This window comes from Talpa occidentalis, unplaced genomic scaffold (genome assembly GCF_014898055.3).
Source record: "Talpa occidentalis isolate TD23 unplaced genomic scaffold, MPIMG_talOcc4v2.1 talOcc4.5, whole genome shotgun sequence".
Lineage (NCBI taxonomy): Eukaryota > Metazoa > Chordata > Mammalia > Eulipotyphla > Talpidae > Talpa > Talpa occidentalis.
Window position 1 is genome coordinate 105,040,422 of NW_023604861.1, and position 25,652 is coordinate 105,066,073.

Sequence of the window (25,652 nt, forward strand, 5' to 3'; positions counted from 1 at the left end):
AGATGGAAATTCTTCTGTCTGCCACTATTTCTAGGAACCCTGTTTGGATGATGACTTTGCAGTCTTTTGTGTATGCTTCGGTTTCTTTTCTTCTCTGGTTTCTGTCTGATACCCCATCCCAGTGAGCTTTCCAATAATAGGGATAGACATTCTGAAGCTACCATAGCTTGTCTTCATCTCCTCTTGATATAAATAATATATTAAATATGCTAAGTATTAAGTAATATAAGTAACATATAAGTAATATTTTTAATATGACATGTATCAAAGTTGTACTGCATGTTATATATATTATACTGATTGCACAGATATAGTATAATACAGGTTATATGAGCTTATTCTGTTGGGCCGTGCAGAACTGCTAACCTTCCCCAAAGTGCCTTTTCCAAGGGTTTCTATGTTTTGTTTTTTCAATGTTCTTTATCCTCCGAATGCATACTTTTTCCCCTAGCTTCCTTTTATTCCTTTTCTTCACTCTTAAATGCCATAAATTACAAACTTATAATCCGGTTATCTGTGCTGTAAGACAAAACCATCTTACTCTGTTGTGGTTTTAACAGGAAGACTATAGTCAGTAGTGATCTGTTATTTATTGGTTTGAGTTCTTAAAAGTGTACTCCAATTGCATTTATACTTTCAGAACCCTAGGTAGATACAGAAACATCGTATTTAAAATAATGGTGATATGGTCTCCTCTTGCCCATGTCCCCAGTCTCCTGAGCCCAGGCTGCTCCTGGACCCACCTGATATGTCACACCTACCTTCCTCAGCTGATTGACTGTGACCCTCTGTTCACATGGTGACACCCAGGCTGTGGTGATGATTATATGTGTGCACTTGAACTCAGGTGTTCAGTAACTTTTTTTTCCAATGAGATAAAGGTAGCCTATTTCTTTTAATCCAAATAACAAAGTTCTTCCCAGTTGAAGAAATCTTACTTGGATTCTTCCTAATGAAAATGATTCTCTGACTAGGTAACACCCTAATATGGGCAATACAGTGTGTCTGAGAAACAAGTGGTAAAGCGTTTGTTGTCCATCCTGATGTCTTGTGAGTTCACAGCCCTGTGGTTTGTGGTTACCCAACCTGAGCTAGCTCTAGGTTAACGAGAAGGTTTAAGTTACATATTGCTGCCCCCATTCCCACCCACCACCAGGAGTTCAGGGTCACCTTCGTAATTTGCAGATCTAGTAAGTTTCTCAATGATGCCGTAGGTGTACATTCACACATGGAGAAGCACTACCCTTGGCAACCAGGTAACAAAGACCAGATTGGATACGAGTTAACTGCACGTCCACAAATGGGCGCAGACTTTTACTTTCACTCACTGTGGAGGGTTATATGAATCAGAGTGTAGTGTGGTCATGCTTTGAAGGTACAGAAGCAGAACTGACTTATTTTCAAAAGTCTCTATGTTTAATTGCTTCTGCTGTGTGAAATGTTATTTCATATTTTTACAATGGGGAGAATTTAAAGTTGATGGGTGAGCTAAGAATATGGCAAACTATTTCTTTATCAAAGACCATAAGTGGACCTGCACACTTAGACATTAATAGTAAACCATTAAGAAACAATGCTCTTGTCATTAGAATTTGTTGATCAGATTACAATTACAGGCTCTCATTTCCTCACTTCCTGCAGCTTGTGTGATTACTTACCGCCTATTTTTAGTAGATCTGGTGCTGATGACTCAAAGTGATAACTGATGCTAAGCTCTCTGCTTCTCAGTACTGTCGCCTGTCAGGTGGCCAGGCTCTTAAGATGGGGAGGTTAGGTGCCTGGACACGTGTGAGCTGGTGTGCTGGCAAGTGGGTCCAGTAGCCTGAATACCTACCTGACCACCTTTGTCAGTCCCTACTTCTAACCCACCGACCAGAAAGGAGCCATGACCAGAGCTCCCGTATCCTGACCCCTGGAGAAGTGTGCCAAGTGGGGCTGCAGGAAAGTTTTCCTTGTTTGAGGGGCTATCCGTGGCCTGCTAGAGGAAGATGCCAGCACCAATGTGGGCTGCTGAAGCCCCTGAGGTCAGCCTCTTGTTTTGAGGGCACTGTCCTGTGGACAGGCCTCTTGCTGCCACCTGGTTTGCAAGGCAAGCTGTGGGTGGTACCATTGATCCTGTTGCTTTGACCTCTGAGTTGTGCAGAGGATGGTCTGGTCAGGCAGCCCAGGTCTCCTGTGACCAGTGAAGAAAGTTCTCACCTAATGGGGTTCGTAAAGAACTGCCAGAATCTAGACTTCCGCCCTTGTACATTAACACCAAGCTAGTTCTTTCATTAGCACGTGACAGGAATTGGACAACACGGCTTGGGTGCTGTCACCTCCAACTGAGGACAATCTGGGGCTCTGAAATACCCTTGAGGAACAAAAATAAAACTTGCTACAAGTGAGCCACCCTGAAGCCCGTGAGGCCTGGGGCGCAGCCATTCTGCACCTTCATTTTCTCATTTGTTAAATGAAAGACTTAGAGCAGAATCTCTTTAATGCTTCCCTTCAGGATTTAAATTCTAGTAATTTGTAGGAGAATGTTGATTTCATTGGGAGAAGCCTGGGGAAGTGATGTAAATTATAGCCACACTGATAAGAAATTGGTCACTTTTCATGTCTCCCATTTAACCTCTTGTGTCTTCATTTCTTTCTCCCCACTGTAGAAGAGCCGTAACTGGTGCCCATGCAGCCTTATGAGTTTAAGGTCTTGGAGGGCGGGAAGACCACAGTGCAGGTTTTCTACTATCCAGCAGACCGGGTAAAGGAGGAGTCAGAGTCCTCAGTGGCCTTTTGCAGGCTTTTATTGGGGTTCACCAGGCATATGGCAGGCAGGGATGCTGGGGGGCCGGGAGGCTGGCAGTCCTCCCAGCCCCCAGCAAATCCTCACTCTATCTGGGCTCTCTGGCGTTCTCTCCGCTTCTCTGCTCTTCTGTTCGTTCTGCTGCTTCTCAGCTTCTTCATCAGCTTCTACTGGCGTCCCCGTGACGCCGCTCTTAAAAGCACAGTCTTAACCCAGGTGAATCCCATCTACCTATGCCCACACCATATTCCAGATGCCGCCATCAGGCATGCATTCAGGACCGCAAGGATCCATCATCTATCCTGATGGCGGGAGGGCAGAAAAGCCTGACATTTTTCCTTACCCTACAGGTCTGCTGTTCTGTGGGGCTGGCAGGTACAGAGGGTCGGCCAGAATACGGGTATGCTCAGGTAACAGTTTAGTGAGTTCACCTCCAGCCCTTTCACAGCCCTCCCCAGCCAGAGAGTTCTAGCAGTTTTATCTTTGTTGTCCTTGTTCTTTACTTGTTGATCAGCATAGTTAATTATATGTTTATATACTACCCTGTTAATTTCTTTTATATGGCAAGCTTCCCTAAAGTAAAGAACATTTCTAACTTACTTTCTGATAGAACTGATCACAGTGACCTCCATAAGTAAGTGTTTGATACCTGTTGAGTGTTTATAATGTCATAGTTCAGACAACAACTTGTCATCCATCGTCATTGCAAAATGAACTGGGGGCAGTACGAGTAGTTGGTCAGCGTAGAAATAATACAGCCACTATTGATATCTGTTGCTTATTTAATATCTGAATAAATTCTCAGGACTCTAAGGACTTGATTAGTCTCTCCTGGGGGGGTAGGGGAATTCACACTGCCATAAACTTTAATTTTTTTGAAAGTATATTCAGAAGCAAAGAAAAAGCCTTAATTTCTTTCATTCAGAATTTCATAGAGCCAGCTTGCAGGTGTGTTGTCGGCTCTGTCGAGAGTCATCTGAGCCCCTCCCCAGTGTTCTTCCACTACCCAGTCATGTCCCTTTAATTGGACAGGCTGATGGGATTTTGGAAACCAGATTCTCCTCCTGTGCCACCTGCTAACTAGCTCTGTGCCCTGGAGTTAGTTTAGAGCCCCCATGTGGAGAAGGCAATTTAGAACCTGCTGTTTTTAGAGACTCCAAAGCGATCACATTTTTGATGCTCCTGACATCATAGTAAGATGTGATTTCTTAGTTAACAGGATAACCAGCATCATAGAATGAATCCTCCTGACTACCCACTGCCTAGCTCAGTAGTTATCAATTAATAGCTAATCTACCCACGCAATTGCCAGTAGTTTATTTTAAGCAAATCCTATCTATCAGTTCATTCAATCTGTAAATGTTATAATGAATGTTTCAATGATAATAATTCCTTAAGCTTACTGAATATGCAACTGGTGCTCAAACTTACCCAATAATTTCAAAACTTGCATTTAGATCATTGATTGTCTCCAGCCACGATTCTTCAGGGTAGCAAAATAGTCACACCCTTACATGTCATTCCTTTCTCATCTACTAGCTTGGTGAGAATACACACCTGTTTTCCTAGGCATGTTTATACAGGAAGATTGTGCCCTTAATTTGGAAGGTCTGAGAAAGAGTAGTTCTGGTTCCCTAGTGTCTTCCAAAAGTGACTGATGAGATTTGCTTTTAGAAAAAACATGAGCTCATGATTTAAGATATTCTAAAACCTTTTCATCCATTGCAGTAGGTATCCAGCACCCCTGCCATAGCCGGTGCTGGCTGCTTGAGGTCCCTCTGTGTCCTCTTGAGTGTGCTGTATCTGTGATACCCTCACAGAGGGCCCCTGCACTCACTCTCTACTTGGGCCTGGCATCCACATAACTTCAAAGACTGGTGCTTAAAGTAGAAATGGAATTTGGGGGCTATGATTTGGGGGTTAGGGGTGCTCACTACTCCCTGATTGGTCATTATATCTGGATCTTTTCAGTTGACAAAAATGGGTTTGTTTGTTTGTTTGTTTAACACTATTGTAAATTTCCACTGACATTTCTCATTCAAAATTAGAATTACAAAGTATTTTATTTCTTTGATTTTATATTTGTATCTCTTTTATGCAGAAATTTTTTCTCCCTAGGAATATTAGCATAATCATTCGCTTGTCTATTCAATTTTATTTATACATAACAGATATGTTCAAACTAACTACAAATATTATTACTAACATTTTGAATACTGAAATCAGTTGAAGATGTTTTTGTTCTTAGGGTTTATCTGACTAAGGAAATAAGTCAATTTATTGTATTTCAAAGTCTTTTGGAATAATTCTTACCTGTATTTATACTGACAACTCATTATATAATTTGGTTACTTTTGTTTTCATTCTGCTTTTAACCTTTAAAAAAATAATATTGGTTTATAATTATGTAAACCACTTACATGGTTCCAGAGTCAAAGTGTGTTCAGAGAAATGTCAGACTGTATTTCAGCCTCTGTCCTCTGCTCACCCTATCCCTTTCCATCACTATTTTTAAAAGGATTATCTTTCTTCCCTTTTTATGTGTTGCTTTTTAATGCAGGCAGACACATACATGCATAATTATATATTTATTTTTCTTATTTTCTTAGATAAATAATAGCATATTTTACACACTTTAACCAAACTAGAGTTTAAAGATTGTCTTTTAATTGTGTCACAATTGTGACTCCATTTTGACATTGAGTTAAACTGAATGTGACTATTTAGTTATTTAGAAGGGATATTTATAGCAACTTCCACCTAAATATTTTCATCATACTCCAGAATAGCTTGAAATACATGAATATTCCTGCCTTGTTTTTACTGTTAAAAAAAAAAAAGGCAACTTGGTCTATTTAATTTACATGTATTCTAGCTCAGTGATTCTCAAGCTTGGTGATATTACTTCCCAGGGGACATTTAGAAATGTCTGCAATGTCTGGAGACATTTTTGATTGCCACAAATAAAGAGAGAGTGAGGATTGCTGATAAACATCCTGCAGTGTGCAGGACAACCCTGAAACAAAGAATTATCTGGCCCCAAATGTCAGTATGTCACTGTGAGAAACATTCAATTTCAGCCTGGCATTTTGAAAGCTTTAGTCCCCTCCTTCCCCCCTTCCTCTCAACACCCCCCCAATCTTCTTTCCTCCTTCCCCTCTTCTCTCTTTTTTTTTTCAGTAAAATGAGTTATTTACAGCAAAGACTTTAGAAAAACATAAATCATTTAAAATGAAAAAACACAAAAACATCAAAGATTTTTGCTTTACCAGGCATATGTAAAGGAAAAAAAATATTTCAGTACTTGAAAGCTCTATTTTAGTTTGCTCTGCTATAAATCACATGTGCAACCAAGTTTTTGGAAAGCAAATTCTCCTTTATTACAGTTCTTAGATGCACATACATGGAAAACCAACTGAATGGGTTGAAGTGGTTAAACCTGAAATTTTTATGCGCTGCACTGTAGGTGTTAGGGATTCAGGTGATCTTGACATATCCATTTATGAAAGATGATAATTCAAAGGCACATTTGAATGTAGGTGAGCGATGGGCTGCTTGGCAGCTTTGCTCAACTCACTAAGTTATTTTGTCTTTGATAACATCTAGATGACTTTGGGGGTTAGTGTCAGTTTTTCTTGTCTCTAAGTTCCATTGTCACCTTATAGTATCTTAGGAACAACTCAATTTCTGAAAATTGAAAAAAGGAGCAATTCAACCTCATTGTGGTTTTAAGGGTTGTGTACATAATGTTACATGGTTGAATGGCAACTTGCCCTTTTTTCTTGTCAGGGACACTGATGGGTATCAGCAATGTATTTAGTGTACTTGATCATTTGCAGAAAGAAGACCTGGAATGTGAATTGCATGAGGCATTGAAAGCAAATGTTCAAGGTGATCAGAGTCCAATCTTATGTCAGGAACTAGATGACATCAGAATTTAGTTTTTCTTTCACCCTTGGTAGTAAAGAAGAGTATCCAATAGTTATTGTTATTCTTGAATTTCCTAACATCACTTTTTTTTAATCCTGTCATGTAAATGAATTAGAAAAAAATTGGTTTGAATTTCTCTTTGACACAGATAAATGCAATAGAAATTTGATTCCATGAAAAAGATATAAATTTAAAACTAATCAAATTGTATATGTGTATATAAAAGTAGAATGGGTATAGACAGTGGTGGCAGTTCATATTTCTTAGCCACCAGAGGAGTTGGTTTTATAGGATAAATCTTGTGAGCTTCAACACTTGTTTGAGTTCAGTATGATCACAGTGAAGTATTGGGGTTGAAGTATCTTCTGATGGCTGGAAGGGGAGCCACTCAAAAATAGATGTAGTGATCAAACTCCCCTTTTGATTTTAACCTGTGGCCCTATGACATAAACATTTGTTATCCATTTTAGGGCTTTTAGTCATAACCCTTCCCTTTCAGCATCTTGCTTTTATATTAGTTTCTGGGGAAGCCTTTAAATATTGACGGTGTTCTCAAGCCTGGGTTGATTTTTTTTTTTTCTTCCCCTGCACAGAAAAGAAAAACTGTGCTGTTTCTTGGTGGTGAGTGTTGAATTCAGCATTCTAGGATATGAAAGCATTGCCTGGAATGTGGTCCCGTGTCATGTAGTGTGAGTACAAAATTGTTCATGTCTTTCTAAGGAAGAAAAGTTGGCATGTTCTGTGAGAGGCTGCCAGTCTGATGGGGCAAGTGACAAGAAGTTCTTCGATATACATGTGTGAGAGAAACCCGATCAGGACAGTGTCTTGGGAACTTCGGGATTGTTGGGGAGAAACGTGGCAGAGGAGTGTGATAACAGTAATGTAAGAAATCATTGTTTTACGGAAATCCAAGATGGGATTCATTATGATTCCACCATAATTAGGTTTTGTGGAGCAGATTCGAAGTCTATCCTAACTATAGTCAGTTAAAACAGAGCTCCTTAAATTGCAGGATCTTATCAGTTTTAGTTTTCCCATAGAAACAAAATGCTTCCAGAATAGAAAACCAGTCATAAATTTGGCACTGAAGAGCTCTTTCAGCAATTTGGGATGGGCTCAATTATTTATAGTTTCATAACTTTTTAAGGCTACTGCACTAACTGTAAATGTTTAAGCATTTTAATCACCCTGAGTCAGGTCTGACTACAGGATCACTAGCTGTATTAATCGCATTCAGTTCATTTCCTAGGAGAACAAAATTATAACTACATTTTCATTAATTTATGGTTGTGATCCATCTATTTCAGAGCCAATGTTAAATTATCTCTTATCTTCAGAAGATGTGTTTTTGAGCTAAGTATCTGTAGCATGTAATATATGAAAGGAGTAGGAGTTAAGATTGGCTTCTTGTAAGGTTTCTTTTCTTACTATTTTGTAGAAAAAAAATTATTTGAAAGAGTAATACAGTTTTGTTTGTTTTTTTTTTTTAAAGCAAGTCAACTGAAACCATACATGAAAGAATGCTTGCCTCCTTCCCCCGACACCAGTAGCCTCACCCAAACAAAGGTTCACAGTTTCTTATATGTACATCTAGAATGTTCTAGAAATATTTAAGTACTAGGTTCCTTGAGTCATTTTGTTGTCTCCTTGTTTTTTTCCCTTTTTCTTCTTATGAAATGAAAACCTCTATCCTTTACTTATTTTTAAAGATAAATAAAATGTACAGTTTAATTGTGGATTTTTATGGTTGGTGAATTATATCTCAAAAGTAACCTTTGAGTTTGGGAAGTGGTTTAGACAGAAGAGATGAAGTGTCAATAAATGACTTCATCTTTATGTCATCAGGTGTAAATAATGATGTTCCCCAAGATCTATAGCTTAGATTAAAAACATTTTATGAATTTTTGAAATGGAGAAACTGTGTTGAATCAATCATATTATCAGGTTACTGATAATTAAGCTCATATGGGTAATGACTCTCCACATAATGAGAATAAGCTGCAAGTATAAGCTTGGAGGCAGTATAAGCAGGCAGCAAAGTAGTAGTTGTCTCTTCATAGGTAAATACTCCAGGGAAAATAACTTCAAGTTTCTCCTCTTATTTTACTGAGTTAATAATACATCTTTGAAATCTTTACTATTAGTTTCGCAAGTAAACAGTACTTTAGTATATACATGTAATTTATTTAACTCTTTACCTATTCATAAGACATCATTTCCATCTTGATAGGGCTTACCAAATTGCTCTCTAGTTTGCAGTTTTGAGCCTTCATCAGTTTCTGCTTCCCCACAAGCCCACCAATATATCTTTCGATCATACTTTAATTTTTACTCTTGGACTACATTTTAAAATGCTTTTGAAAAACAAAAGAAGTTGCAAAAATACTGCAGATAATTTCCCTAAACCTTTCATCTATCCTCCTCAAATGTTGACATCTTAAATGACCACATTACAAACATCCAGATAGGAAGTTAACATTGATACCATGCAGTACCCGCATCATGCTTTCTGATCTCTGACAAGCTGATCCTGAGAGGCGATACCTTTAGTGTGATTTTTAGTTTGCATTTATTTTGCATGAAGTCTGGCACCTTTTTGTGTTTGAAAGCCAGATATTTTCTGTCCCACTTTTCCATTTCCCATTGTTTTCTTGATTTTGCTGGTTTTGGTTTCTTGATTTTTCTGGTTTCCTTGATTTTGATTTTTTCTTCTAATCAGTTTTAAGGAGCTCTCACTGTATCAGGAAGAGTAATCCTTTATCCTCATGAAATGCAAGTATTTTTCCCCTGGTTTTTTATTTGTCATTGTAACTTGCCTGAAATAAATTTTGCCATGTAAGAAAATTTTTGTATTTCTGCAATTAAATCCATCCTATGCAATTTCTAGATATTTAGTCGTAGATTCAAAAAAAGTTCTTTTTTCAAGATTATAAAGGACTTCTTCCATATGTCTTTCTGTACGTCTATTTTTTTTCACTGCAAATCATATCTACATTTGGAATTTATCCTTTTGTAGGGTGTGAAGTTTGGCTCCAACTTTCATTCTGATAGTTACCACAGTGCCACCACCATTTATTGAGAAGCCTGTCTTTTCCCCAGTGAGTTTAGCAGATCCCCCTTTATGGTATATTAAATTCCCAGATGCATTTGGATCTGTTTCCTCTGCTCCCATTTCTTAATGTTCCATTAGTCCACCCCATTATATGCCACACTAAATTTGAACAGGTGGATTCTTTGAAAAATTCCTACTGTTTTAAAGTAACTAAACAAAACACAGCATATCAAAGCCTGTAAAAAGCTATTTACTGTGCTTTTAATAGACTATGAGTAAATAAGACATATAAATAAATGACACAGTAGAGACCCACCGTCACTGAGTTGCTTTGGCCTGGGATGGAATGGGATGGGCTTCCATCACAAGTTAGGATACACTGTACCCTAATGTAGGTACATGGGGTAGAATGTATCCCATTGTTAGAAATCATTTTGGTGGTCTTTACCTGGACTGCCCTCTGCCATCTTAGCAGCCATGTTCTTGGCAGGTTAATGATTGCTGGGAAATTTGATTGAAAGCAGTCAATAACAACATTTTTTAGGGGGGGAGGAACACATTTGGAAAAGTAAGTAAGAATTCCCTGAAGAGTTTTCTTTGGGAAGTTGAACTCTTGGTCTTTAGGAAATCTGTATCACTTAGAAACATTGTGTGTTCTCATATGACCCAGTTAACCCTCTCTTTTCAGCAGTGTCTCACAGAGATCATTACCAGTTCCCACCTAAGCACTTGCCCTTATAGAAAGGAGTCAGGGCAGCTGTTCAGCCCTAAACAGTTGAAAGGAATCTGGCTTTCTCCTTGGTCTCTGGCACCAGGGGCAGTATGGATAGGCTCAAGGACTTGGACTCCCAAGTCAGCAGGCTCCAAATTATCACTGTACCTTTGCACTCAGTCCACCATTCACTCAATACATCTGCACTGTGCACCCTGCACTTGATGCTCCACGCACCCTGCACTCAGTGCTCCACACACCCTGGACTATACACTCAGTGCTCCAGTGCTCCATGCACCTACACACTCAGTACACCTGTCACTCAATGCAACATGCACTTAATACCTCATACATTTAATGTTTCTATGGACTCAAAGCTGGGCCCTAATGTGCTTGTCTCATTCTGCCTGGAAGGTAACCAGTCCCAGGCAACATTAACTTGCACCTAACATCAGCATTTCCATTTTCTGTAGCAGACACACCATTTTTTACCCCCATGTGTCACACACAGAGGCCATGGATGATGATGATCCATAACATCTTGAATGACCCATATTTGAGCTGTTACATTCAATTGTTTTGTCTGCTCTGTCTTGCCTTGTGGTGCGCTTACACCCAGCACAGTGCTAGTAGGGGTTCCAAAAATACCTGGTCATATATCTAGAAGAGAGAACAGTATTGTGATAATGAAGTTAAAGAAACCTTGTCATGTTTCAAGTTGGGAAGTTTCTACTTGGTGAAGAGGTATTGCACCTAAGTCTTCACTTGATGCCATCAGTTGGTTCTTGAAAACAGCAACTTCAAGTGAAATTACATATCATGAAAGCAGGTCCTCTGATCACACGGTTTTGTTAAATATCACTGAAATCGCTTTCTTCCTCATTGATGTTAAAATAAAATGACATTCAGTGAAACAAATTTATGCAAGGACCCAAAGTAGTTCCTCTAAGTACTGGAAAATTCATCTTGAGAAAGTGAAATTAAATCTTTCATTTCATCATAAATTTTTTGTTATCCAAAACGTTTATGTTGAATATATACACTCAGTTTCCTAGATCTCTTAGGTTTTTTAAATCTGCATATACATCTATTTTAAAAGTTACCTAGGAAAGTTTAGCTCAGTTTTTTACAGATGAGGTTTCTTGTAGTAAATAAAGAAACCCTGCTGTGTCATGTCACATTTGACTTGGGCTGTTACCAGACACAGTTCCTTAAGGACAGTGTCTATGTCCTGCTTGTGCACTTGCAGCACCATTTCATTGAATAGGTGTGACTTTCATTTAATTCTGCCACCAAGGTGACTGATTATTTTCTCCAAGGAAACCTTGTCTCTGAGGCTAATTAGCAGTTTCAGCATCATAGTAGGATGTAGAAGCCATCTGGCTTTCTCCTTGGTCTCTGGTGCTAGTGGTGGTGTGTATCAAGGACTTGGGTCCCAAGTTAAAAGGCTCCAAATTCTCACTACCTATGCACACAATGCACCATGCACTCAATGCCTTACACACTCGATACACTTATACACTCAGTGTGTCTGCACTTCCAAAGCTGAACCCAGACAAAAGTGTGAATATCTTCATGCCCAGCCTTTTAACAAAAAATTTGCCTCCAGTTTAAAACTGGCCACTGGTGTGGCCAGTTCAATACTTGGGCTAGTCTTCATTTAGACAGTCCTTATATTCAGGTAGCAAGGATTTAGAGAAGAAGGGCTTTTTTAATCTGTTGTCCATGCTCTCTCCTGTTCTCTGCAGCTGTGGTTCTTTTTTTTTTTTTTTTTAAAGATTTAGGTATTTTCATACAAGAACCAGGGTACAGACAGACCAGATGCGCGGGAGGGTGAGAGGATTCACCAGAGAAAGAGTGGGGAACAGAACAAGCAGACTGACGAAATACACTGCTGAGGGGAGCAGCGGGCGAGACACGAGAGGTCTGCTGCTCCATGTGGGATGCTCGCTGGCCAGCCAGGATCGAACCCGTGCTGCAGAGGCTGCCGACAGCCCCATAGTACTGCGCTCAACCGCCTGCGCCACCAGGGAGGCCCTGCAGCTGTGGTTCTTACCTGAGACTGGCATTGAACCACCTAAGAGCTTTTACAAATCACAGGTATTTTAAGTCAGTAGGTCTCAGGTGGCATCCATTTGGAATGAATAGGAAGGCTGGTCCTACCCTTTCTGTTTCTGGAATTCATGGTCAGAACACATATGGGTTTAGCTCCAAAGTATTATCTTAAGATACTCTGTGTTTTGCTGAATTGTAAATCTTGCAAGGTGAGGGAGAAATTTAACTCATTAGCTGAGTCTTTCCTGTCCCTAGTCACACAATGAGGTTTTGACTTTGCCTGCACATTTTTATGGCACAAACTATATGCCTAGAAACTGTTGTGAATTTCAGAATTTACTAACTTCAAGATATACTCCATCAGGTGTAGACTGAGTAAAATAGGAAATTCAAAGAAAACTTGAAATCTCTTCTAGACTGTTTCCTCGGTACTGAAAATTGATTTGTTGATCCAAAGTTTACCATTTCATAATGTGTGTAAATGAATGGGTCAGAACTTTTTTTTTTGACACTTACATTGGATGAGGATTATCTGAGAGGACTTGGCTGGACAAGGAAGTTGATTTGACTTTCTGGCAGATGGTCACTGAAATGTTTTTTCTTCCTTTGTGCCCAGTTAAAAGGCTGGGCATGGAGATTTTCCTGCTCTTGTCTGGTTTCAGCTTTGGAAGTGCTTACACAGCTAATCTGGCATTTATGATTATTTCCACTTTGAGCTCAGCAGGAGGCTCTTTGGGGATATTCAGACAGAAATGACTTAATTGGATTTCAGCCCAGACACAGTATTTGAATGGTTTTATGGATGGCATTAATTGGACAGCTGCCATAGGAAGTCATATATATGTTTTTGAGCTTTAGGATTTAGTGGTACTCTTTGATTCAGTCTCTTATTGACTCATTTCTAATTTAACTCAAGAAGAATACATCCAAAGCAGTGAAATTGAGAAACACAGTGTTGGCACAATTAGGCATTTCAGTCTGTATTATTGGCTCCATGTTGATACGTAGGAGCTTGCTCATCCCAGTTGTGTCAGGGATTGGCAGAGATTGAAATCTGGAAGACGAGGATTCTGGACCCTTTGGCGCTGAATGCTACGGGGTATTGGACAGTAGCAGTGGATCTTAACAGATGTATCTAAAGAAGTGGATTCTTCTGGATGGTAACTATCATGAGTCATTTTGCCAGAATCTGCCATGTGCCAAGCCATAGGGATACCAGCACATGGAGTCCTGCCCCAGACCTCTTTCTGTCTAGATAGACTTTAAATGGAGCATTTATGATTATAGAAGAATAACTCCCACTGGGTTGGGGGTCATTCCCATAGGAAGTCCAAAAGAAGAAAAGTTTGAATTCATTCCTGAATATTAAGTTGAATTTGGCTGGGCAGTGATATTGGGAAGCTGGAGGGGTACAGTTCCCAATATGGGGACAGAAGTAGGAAATACAAAGTCACAGAATTATGAAAGGATCTGGCATTTGGGGGAAATTTGGGTGAAGTTTTTTTTCACAGTTACCTTGAAAGAAGCAAATCTATTCTTTACGTGCCTTTTCAGTTACCAGCAATTTACAAATTTCGAAAAAAATGTAACCTTCCTGCAAAATCATTTCGCAGTTTTTTCCTCCAGCACTTGATTATTCTCTGAACTCACGGAGATTTCTCATATGCTAAAGGTCCTGGGCTATTTCTAGTCTGTTTTTAAAAACCTATTACCTTCATCTACTGGCTATAAAAATCATATTCCCTACCCTCATGTTGAACATCCTTTTCTGGTTTCTTAAAAGTCAGTGATCAAGAACTAAGGTGTGGTCAAAGTAACATTTAAGTCTGTGAAACACTAAAATTAGTGCATTAGTCCAGTAGCCATGCACTTGGGGATGCAGCCATTTAATCCAGAGTTAATTAGTGCAGGCCCTGACCAGAATAACCTCCCTCTGCAAGCTTCCGACCCAATGCATGTGAGTCAACTGCAGGCTTAGCAGATTTAGTGTTCCTCTCTCTAAAATTAATATGACCCTTTAAAATAACACCAAGGGCTTGTACTTGAAGAACAGGGGAAATAAAGGCCTTGAGGTTTCTGATTTGATTAATTCTGGACTATGGGAAAATCCTCAGATTTATATAAAACAACAGAAGCATTCTTTGTAGAAAAAAAGTACAACTTTTATAGAGAAATATAGGGAAAATTGTTTCATATCACTCATTGTTTAGTATCTATTATCTGTGTATAATATGACTTTAGTGTCAAATGGTATTATGTTTCTTAATAGGTTTGGGAACATAAAATGCTGACTTCTGAAGGTTGTGTAAAATTGTCCATCACATTCTCACATGATGAATGAATGAATGGATGAAACTGTGCCCCTGTGAATCCTGCCCAGCCCTCATCTGCCTCATAAGATGATTTTTTTTAACCTGCTTTTAAAAAAAAGTGCAGCATGGCATCATTCAGTGCTTGGATTATTTTATCTTTTAGCCTATATATTATATGCTTGCTCCCAGGAAAAGTAGAGTGAGCTTTAGAAGGTTTTCAGAAGGACCCTGAAGTAGAAACTAAGCATCTTGCCCTTAACTCCCCAGGGAGAATCCCCAGTGAAAATGGGAACAGAGGAAACAGGAGGAGAACGAACTTGCTAGTTCATTAGCACCTCCCACTGTTTATTTGCTTTATTCCTGTACCAAACACATGGTCAATGCTGGTTCCCTGCCCTTGAGAAAGTGAGTCTTCTCTGTCTAATAGTCCCTAGTGCTAACTGCTCATTTACTGCAAATGCCAGGGTTGGGGGACCTGTAGACAATAGAAGAGAAATAAAACTGACAAAATACAAGGTGCTGGTGGAGGTTTTACAAGACAAGCAAACAGTTTCTTCAACAAACTGCCATTAAAATAGAATAGGTGTGGGCCTCCCTGGTGGCGCAGCGGTTGAGCGCTGGGTTGCGAAGCTGCCCGCAGCCTCTGCGACGCCGGTTCAATCCCCGGCTGCTCCCCGGCCACAGGAGGAGGGTCCCACATGGCGCGCAGACCTCTCCTGCGGCCCGCTGCTCCCCTCAGCAGTGTACTTCGGTCCTTCTGCCTGCTCTGCTCCCCGCTCTGGCTCTGGTGAATTCTCTCACCCTCCAGCGCTTCTGACTGTACCCAGTGCATGTATAAACAAAACAAACAAACAAACAAATAAATAAATAAAACATGCCTCTATAAAAAAAAAAAAAAATAAAATAAAATAGAATAGGTGTAAAGTGACTTAAAAGACTTACAAGAAATCATAGTTCGTAGAAATTATGTGGATTCTGACTCAAATAAATCAGTTATACAAAGATATTTATGAATGTCATTTAAAGAAACAATTGAAACACTAACTAGATGTAAGATTTGTATGAAGGACCTAATCATTTTATGTGTAATAATGAAGCTTTGCTTATTTGTGGGTGATACATACTGAAGTATATAGATGAAATAATTTTTGTATGGGACTGGCTTTAAAGACATCTAGTGAGGTCTGGGCTGCGGGGCTGGCTGTAGGGCCATAATTGTTGAGGCTGAGTACTAAGATACCTGGTGAGATATAACCTCTGTATATTTTTATTTTAGCATTTAATATATATTGCATATATTAAACATTTCCATTAAATGCAAAATCCAATGATTACAATATGATGAGTGCTAGTATAGGGAAGGCAAGACTTTCTGTGTAGGAGAATCAGTCGTTTGCCCAGAGATGATGATATTTAAACTGGGGTTTGAAGAAAGACAATTATTGTTACGGACATTGTGTTTATCTCCATTACTGGAGTGATGTACTTGTGTGAAGCAAATCAGACAGCAGCTTTCATACAAGAAAAATTTTCAGGGCATAGAATTACAAGTTCCTTCTGAGACTTTAGCAGTAAGGAAACCAACAGTCATACGACTGTAATATCATCTGAGGCTTTCTTCTCAGCTTAATCCTGGAGTACTTGAAGGCAGAAATCTTCGTCATTTCAGAACAGTCTGAAGTCTGACCAGTTACCCTCAAACAACTGCTTCCGCCACATGTGATGTCTGTTTGAGGTTGCTCAGAGAGTTAGAAATTAGTATTTTTTTCCATCTTCATCTTTCAACCCTCAGTTAACTCTCATTTGGAACTGATTTAATTCTAGCCCAGAGCAGAAAACTTGATGTTCATTTTGGTCAGGACAGTTTCATCTTGTGTAAAAATTCTAATTTCAGTGGCACTTTTTAAAATTTCGTAGCGAACCTGTGACCATTAGTCCTCTCTGAGACCTGACTGAGACCCATGCATGGGATGGTGAAGACAGTTCGAAGCCTCTGCGTGTCAGGCTATGAGCATGTATTGCTGTTCAGTTCCAGCCCTCCTGGGGGAGGAAACCACAGTTGAACTTTAACTGGGCAGTTTTCTGTGCAGCTTTGTTCGGTGTCTGAAACCAGCATTTTCCCACTTGAATAAAGTTTTCCACCAAGTGGTTGAGTGGGAAGGAAATACAGCTAGTTCTGCCAGAGGTCACCAGGACAGCCCTGTCCACTCTGTTCTACTTGGGCACTGGCTCTCCACGTTCATTCTCAACTGGACTCCCACTTGGGCCACTGCAAAGTCTGCCTGATCAGAGAAGGGGCCTCAGTGGGGAGAGCAGGAGGGGAGAAGCAAAGTGAGACATTTGTCACTTGCCAGCCCAATGAGCTATAATCATGTGTTTCTTCGTTGTTGTTATTTCTTTTTAAATAAAAGGAGAAAAAAAATTTTAACCTTTCGCGCTGACTACACGTAAGGGATCTGGGCTGTTCTCCTGGTCTATTTTGTGTAGAGAAGATGGATTATGATGCACACCTGTGGGAACTTGAGCACAGAGCTTAACCCACTCAGAGGATGTTACATACTCTTTCTCTTTTGTGGCATTAACATCTAAGAAAAACAGTACTTTTGAGAACGAAGGTGGTTTGTGCACACCCTCAGAGACTTGCTTTGACTCGGCTCTAAGCAAAGCACATACTCCAAGTGAGGAAAGCAGTCGACATCACTGCCCCCGCCTCAGGGATCTAGCTGTGACTGACACTGACACGGGTTGTTTCGACTCTGCTAGGACAACCACAGTGTGCCTGGATGCCTCACCCTGTCCCGGGAGGTAGTGCAGGTGCAGTCCTCCGTGCACAGGCACCAGGCCTTCCAGCTGACAGCGCTGCAGCTAACTCTCTCCCTGAAGAAAGACTGGGGAAAATCCAGGCTTAGGTTTTTCAAAACACAGTTGATAAAATGAAAATCACAGTAAGTTAGAGGGAATTCAGATAACCCCTGGGATTTTGCAGTGGTAAGATTGTATACAATTAAGGGTCCAAATTAAAGGGGAGAAATTCATTTGACATAGTGTTCCTGCCTTTCCCCTCCTTTTCCTCTTTTTTCCTCCTCTGTTCCCAAAGGGAAATGCACCTGGTGCCAGTGGAGAACGACTTTTAAGAGAAAACATATAGTTTATGTATTCCAACTGCCTGAGCAGGCTGTGTAGAACATCCTTGAATGAATTCTTAGGAGAGGGTCTTCTGCAGGCCCAGTAACCCTGTACCTCACAGAATTCGCATCCTAAGGTGGTTGTTGCATGAAGGTGTATGCTTTCCTGGTGGATATATATCACAGGTTGTCATTAAGACCTGATATGAGATGCTGTCCTTAACAGAGGATTTGAATAAGCTGATAACCCTGTGTTAGACATAGGCAGGGCAGACTTTATTTAAACCCAGAGAAAAATGTTTTGATCACTCTTTTCTGTTTAAGGTATGTGCTGAATACATTGACAGTTTGTGAATAAAATACTTTTCTCAAAGAAAACAATGCAACCTTCATTTTTCACACTTGAATGAGGACCACATGGCCACCAGCACCTTCGAATGAACTTAGAGCAGAGTCACTTTGATTGGAACTTGTCCATTAGTTCAAATCACACTCCTTTCCATCTGGCTTTTCCCTTTGCCCACCACACTGAGTATCAAAGGGCTGGGCTTCCAGTCCAGTCCATTGTTCTTGTATTTGGCCAGTAGCTAAATCACTCAGGCATTTGATTTGCTATTGGTGTGGTGCACTTGTAGTTTTGAAGGCCTGCGATCCTAACTCTAAAGTCTATTAAGGAAAACATTTAACCTCCCTGAGAAAGTTAACTCATGTGTAAAAGTAGGATTAATACTTCTCCTACTAGGCTCCTGGGAGGATTAAATGACATTACCTGGGGGAGCATGGTATGTGCAGAAGGAACCTCGTGTTCACCTGGACACCCCAACTAACCTTGACCTGCAGAGATCTGTCAAATTTACTCAGTTAAAATTTTAAAGAAACAACTTATGTCTTGTTGATTTATGAAAATACTAACGTGGAGATGGCATTTGGGAGCATAACTGTATTTCATTGGTGACTTTCTTCACTAAGCGGTGTATACTAGAACAGCAGTGAGAAATAAGACTCTGTGTCAAGACCTGAGTCCAGATACCAAACTTCCATTTCAGTAGAACCTGTGATTTTATGGTAAGCACAGTAGAGAGAAGCGCACAGTCGTCCTGGTGTTCATGCTGCCCAAACCTAGTCTTCTCATTGTGTTTGGCCAGCACTTCTCCTTGGGTTAAATCATATATTTTTTTAAAATCATGCAGCCTTGAATGCTAGAGAATGCATAAGGAGGAATTAATTTTTTAATCAAAATTTATGAACTTGCACTAGCATTTTTATGATAGCCCTACTTGAATTATCTTTTTCTGTTTGACAAAAATAGAATTCGATTTTTCTATGGGGTATTTAACATTTGGGGTCATAATCATGCTCGGGATGAATTAATAGATCTTCTCTGAGTGCACTGTCAGGACAGATTCCCCCCTTAGGTTTGAGATATAATTAAAAATGTCAAGTGAACTCACTCAGAGGTTCACAGAGCTTCAGGGTCCCCTTGAAAATTCTAGGCAAAGACTGAAAATAGTTATAGGAATGTAGGGAACATAAGGCAACAGCAGATCTCCACTACCTGGAGGGAGAGGCTTCCAGGTCACCTCCCCAGGCTTCTCTTAACTCCTTGTAGTTTGGGGATGTTATCCTCACATTTCCTGCAGGCATGTTTTCAGATGGAGGTCCTGAGGCTAGTAGCTGGCACTCTTCAAAATGGCCAGACAAGAGACCTCCTCCAAGAAAGGAAGAGCCAATAAATAATTTCCATGCTCTCTGCAGCCCTTCTCCCTAATTAGGTTACCACACTCGCTTCCTATTCCATTTGGCAAGCTCCCTTCTGTTTTTGGCAGGGTTTGCAGTTGTGGGTACGGGGCCTTAAGAGAGGACAGCTAAGACCCTGGGGTAATGACTGGCTGTCCCCAGCCTCCACATGTCTTCTTTGTAGAGCTTGTGGTCAGCCTGGCTACCTCAGAGCTGTTTTGGAGAATGAAAGGTGCCAAAGATTGAGAATCTTTTTGTTTTGGCAGAGGTCAATATATACAAAGTCTGGAACACATTAAAGAAATAATTGATTTCAGGCAAATGAATAGTTATTTTTCAAGCATTTATTTCAAATCAAATAGGCAAGCAACCCTAATATGTACATATATTTCTCTTTCTTTGTAGAGTCCCTATGTTCCTTTTATACAAGTGATTTCCCAGAACATAATTCTCTTCTGAGAAGTTGAGTTAGACTTGAGAACTGGGAGAACTGCAGCCTTGTAGCTTCAGAGAGGTGTAATCTGCTGAAAACTTCGCCGTTTGAAGAGTTCTGCACTCTGCCAGCCATCTCTTGAACTTGGGTGCCAAAGGTAAGCCTGGAATTTTCTGCTTAAAACAAGTGGGAGCAGTTGCTGCTTTTGCTGAAATTTGTCCTGTAGGTTTTATTTTAATAAGATGGCAGTAAGTGTAGCCCTGGTTTGTTGAGTCATGTTAAATTTTAGTCGAAAAACTAAATTTCTGGTGCTTTCCAGTCAGGAAAGGCTCATTCCAGATTTGATACTGAAAAGATACATATACATTAAAAGAGGTAAATAATGATATTCTCTGGAAAGTATTATTTGTATGAGAAATCTACTCACATGTGTTGCAAAGAAATCGTATCTGTGACAGTTTGGGGACTCTGAGATCCAGAGGTCCCGTAATAACAGATACGAGAAAGAGACAAATCATTTGGGACATTAGATTTAGAACCTAAATGTTGTTGTTTGGTGGTGGGATAATCTGAGCTCTGTCTATGGCGGGGCAGTAATGAGAGCTTTATGAGAAATCACAATTTGACCTCCAGAACTTTCTCCCCACCTCATTAGTTTTCCTTCAGAACCCGATTTTGCTTCTGTTACTCATATATTGTTTTGAACTATATTTGATCTGTAATTGTGGACTATAAAATCTCTTGGTATGATTTCTATAAATTAGCTTGCTATAAATTAGTGTTTTTCTTTCATTTGGTCTAAAACCACTACAAAAAATTTTGTAACTGGATACTTTCTCCCTGATCACTTCTTTTTTTCCTCAGAGCAACGTCTTGTTTTCAGTTATGTTTTGCTGGATTATGGGGTAATCAAAAAATATAGGATTGAGTTGTAGTATTTCATAAGGGTAGTCATATGTGTCTAAGTGTTTTTGCCTTATTATTTATTTTAGAGAAAAGGGCACCAAGTCCCTTGTATCTAGGGTGGTGTTCATTATGATTTCCAGATCTAGGTCCTTGTTTGTAGTTGAGAGCTGGGAGCTCATACTGAGTGGCCAGATTCTAAGCCCTGCCCCCACTGCAGGTTATTCTGACCTCACCTGCCTTTGACCCTGCCCTACCCAGGACTTTGTTGACTCTTAACTAGCTTTCTGGCCTCTCATGCATTGATAGGGCACTCCCTGGTTTCCCTTGCAGAAGTTATGTAAGAGATATTACCATTGGGGGTTTCCTATCCCAGTCTAAGAGAATCCCATTACATAATGGGATTACATAAGAGAAACACCACTGGGGGTTTCCTACCCCATTCTAGGAGAATCCCATTACAGAAAAACAAACAAAAACAACTCTTAGCCTTGGCACTCTGAGGATTTCTCTGTCCCCTCCTTGTGCATATCCAGGCACACTTTAGTGACACTTTATGTATATGTGTATATGTAGGCAATATAAAGATGGAAAAAGATATAGCATGCGTATATGTCGAGTAAAGAAAATCACCAGGTCCATTTTGTGCCCAGGTTGTAACAGTTCATATTTCCCTGTTTTAGATGACCTTTTGGCAATTTTGATGAGGACTTATCAAATATCTGATATTTTTCTCATCATTAGACTGTGGTTTGGGAAGAAGTCTACAGAGGTAACGTGCTGTTTTCATTGCCATATGAAAGGGCCTCCGCTGTTCATCAGACTTAGCAATGTGACAGTGCCCTGGGCCACTGGCTGAGGCCAGACATCGTCACCCAAAAGTCACTTTCCCCTGCTCAGTCTGTCCTTAGCAGGAGATTTCTAAGCATAGGCCTTGCTTAAGGGTAGGGAGTTATGCTCCACCTCCTTGAAAGCAGGGGGTATCTATACAGTTGATTTACAATTCTTCTGGGGTGATTTGTCTCTCCACCCCCATTTATTTCCTTACTCAATCATTCATCCCTCACTTTTTTTAATCTGTTTCACCACATACATATGTAAACAATGTTATTTAGTTTGCTTCTTTCAGGGCTTTATGAGAATGCTGCACCCCTGTAGGATGTAGCCCCTTGACTTTTTCTCCAACTCATCCAGCTTTCTAAACATCTTATATGTGACTTGGGGATGCTTTCTTCACTTTTGGGTGCTGTATGACCGTATGTTATGTGGCTATGTGCACATGTATCCCTTCTGCTAATGGCGGGGCTGTTTCTCATACCTGGCAGGAATGTGCTTCTCCAAGCATTGTAGGGGACCCCAGACACAAGCACTAGGCTGTGACTCGGCATAGAATCGCTGCCTTGTACAGTGTGGCAGTGTTAAGCTTTGCAAGATAATCCCAAATTGCCTTCCAAAGTAGTTATTTCATTTTACTCTCTCCAGAACATGAGGATTCCCATTGCTCCACAGCCTTCCTAACATATTATCAACCTTTTTCATTTTTATCTATCCAGTGTAAAATGCTATCTTATTGTGGTCTCAGATTATGAAAGCATGAAAGCAGTTGAACCTTTTTTATTTTTATTCACCATTTGTGCTGCCCTTCTGTGCAATGACTGTCTTTTGCTTACTTTTCAATTGTTATTCTTTGTCATTCTGTGTACTGTTTTTAATCTTTCTTTACAAGTATATTTCACCATATTTTGACCTATGAAAACTGGTAAATCCTACTTGGGAATCCTGACTTTTTGTTCAACTAAAACACAGACTCTTTTACTGTGCCAACAATAGATAGCACTATTTATAAATACTGTTTCGTGTAAAAAGGACTCTTGTAGTCTTATAGCTCTGTTGAAAAGACCATGTGCATTTTGTTGTTTCAGTTTTCTACAACCTATTTTTAAATTTGGGGGGGGTTGATAAAGATAACTACATATTGTTCAATTGCTGAAATTTTATTAACAGCTACTTAATTTTTTTATTTATTGAATTTTATTATTGATGTATCATTATTTTACATCCTTGCTTGTTTTTTCACAATATAGGACTTTCCCCTCAGGTGTAGTCAACAGTTTCTTACCACCAAAGCACCCATAGTCCTCCACCACAGTCCATTATGCACTCCTCACCCCACCCCACCCCACCATGCTTCCTCCCCTTCCAGTCTCCACCCCTCCTTCCACCTCCCTTGCTGGATAGTCAGATCTATGGTCAGCTTTCCAGTGTTGGCTTTACAGTTTGTCTTTGGCTGATCCTTTGTTTGGTTTCTCTATGTTCCACCTATATGTGAAACTATTTATCTTTTCTCCCTCTGGCTTACTTCACTTAGGATAATCCCTTTCAGCATCATCCATGTTGCAGTGCCATGAGTTTATCCTTTTTGATCCCCAAGTAGTATTCAATTGAATATATATATATACCACCTTTTCTAGATCCACTCATCTGTTCTGGAGCATTAAGTGGCTTCCATATCTTGGCTGTTGTAAATAGTGCTGTTGTAAACCTAGGTGTGCATATATACTTCTCTGTATTAGAGTTTTTATATTTTTTGGGTAAATGTAGAGTAAAGAAAATTACGAGGTCCATTTTGTGCTCAGGTTGTGATAGTTCATATTTCTCTGTTCTTGATGACCTTGACAATTTTGATGAGGACTTATCAGATATCTGATGTTTTTCTTATCATTAGACTGTGGTTTGGGAAGAAGTCCACAGAGGTAATGTGCTGTGCTTATATTCTTTGGGTATATTCTTTGGGTAAATTAGAGCTTTTATAGTCTTTGGGTAGGGGTGGAATTCCTGGATTATATAGTAGTTCCATTTTCAGTATTTTAAAGAATCTCCATGCTTCTTTCCTAGGGACTGGCCCAGTCTACATTCACACCAGCTTCCACCAGCTTTAGAGGGTTCCCTTTTCTCCACACCCTTGCCAGCAGTTGTTGTTTCTGATTTTGTTGACATGAAGATGTGCCATTCTCACAGGTGTGAAGTGGTATCTCTGTGGTTTTGATTTGCATTTCTCTGATAAGTGGTGATGAGCATTTTTTTCATGTGCCTGTTGGGCATCTGCATGTCTTCTTTGGAGAAGTGCCTATTTAGTTCTTCTGCCCTTTTTTTGATTGGGTTGTTTGTTTTCTTTTTGTGCAACTACTTAAATTATTTTTGCCAGATATATAATCTAGTCTTCGACCCTGTCTTCTCAGTCATGTAATTAATGGGTGTTGCTAAACTTTTATCTTTCATTATCTGCTACTGTGCTAATCAGTTCTAAAAAAGAGTTGTGTGATTCACTCTTCATTATTGATCTTCATTTCATGAATATTTATGCCTGTTTCATGTGCTTTCACTCAAAGTAGCTAAATAGTGTAAGATTTATATTTTTAATTGGTATTCTATCATTTGTATCAGGAGTAAAGAGGCTTATTATGTACAATAACAATATAGCGAAAGGTGATATTAGTTTAGGTGAAGCATGTTTTTGAATGCAACATCAATGAGGACTTCACTATAGGATGCAGTAGCCTACCAGAGTCTTAATCCATGAGTTGATCTGTTGGAGCAGACCATTAGTGGATACTGATAATCGCAACCACCCGCCATCCGCCCCAGCCACTTCATCTAGTCACTGCTCACAGTACTTGCTGGGTATATACATAGGCTTAGTTCCTTCCTGAGAACTCGCCTGGCCATGAGACACCACCTGTGTCTTCAAGAGATTATTTTCAGTGATAGAAAATGGACAATCAATAAAATTATGTAGGAGTACATTGTGGAAAAGAGAAAACAGCAAGGGGCTGTAGGGAACACAGTAACTATATTAATAAGATACGGTGGGAGAGCTTGGCAGCTTGGATTTAATCAGGGATGAATGTGAGAGAGGGAGAGATGATCAAGGGAGATAATATTTGACAACAGGTCTAATGAAGTGAGAGAACAAAGGGGTATGCAGCTAAATATTTAGGGAAGAGCATTCTAGACAATGGAGCAAGTCAAAGGCCCCAAGGCAAGTGCTACCTTGTTTTTTGAGGAATGACAGATAGGATTAGTAGAAGCAAATGAGTTTGAAGAAAGAGCCCAGAGTCAAGTTATTTTTGACCTTGGTAAAGGCTTTGATTTTATTCTAGTGTGATGGCAAGCTGTAGTGACAGTTGAATAGGAGAGTGGCACAAATCACTGTCAGTTACATAAGTATCACAGGAAATAGTCTGGAAGTGGTGGAGAGGATGGTAACAGAGACAGGAGATGGCTGCCTAGTCTAGCCAGAGAAGCTGTGACATGGGCAGTGGAGGGGAGGAGACATGGTTAAATTCAAGATATATTTTGAAGGTGAGCCCGTGAGGCTGGCTGAGGAAGCAGTGGGGGGTTTGGGAAGGTGCAAGCATCTGTGGGATGGGATGGCTGTCAGATTTTTGTTCTGTTGAACAACTGGGTGACTCTAGTATGTCCTGAACTCAGAAAGAAACTATGAGAGGCAATGGGAGGTTTTTGTTGTGCATATTTTTTTTTAAGTTTTCTTTTGCTTTTGGTGGGGAGTTCTGTTCTGGGCATGCTAAGTTTGAGTTGCATGTGACA

At 39.9% G+C, this 25,652-nt stretch overlaps 1 protein-coding gene across 9 annotated transcripts in view; it reads left to right on the forward strand.

The window, feature by feature from the left end:
• Positions 1 to 25,652, forward strand: part of NCK2 (NCK adaptor protein 2) — a 110,513-nt gene that overhangs the window by 39,242 nt on the left and 45,619 nt on the right. For 7 of the 9 annotated variants that reach the window (XM_037528041.2, XM_037528048.2, XM_037528043.2 and 4 more), the window contains one exon: positions 20,114 to 20,298. The gene's annotated coding sequence lies outside the window, so the exon portion shown is untranslated. Of the gene's footprint in view, positions 1 to 7,342; positions 7,405 to 12,269; positions 12,580 to 20,113; positions 20,299 to 25,652 lie in introns of those variants that run through there. The other 2 variants (XM_037528045.2, XM_037528047.2) reach the window with 2 other exon arrangements.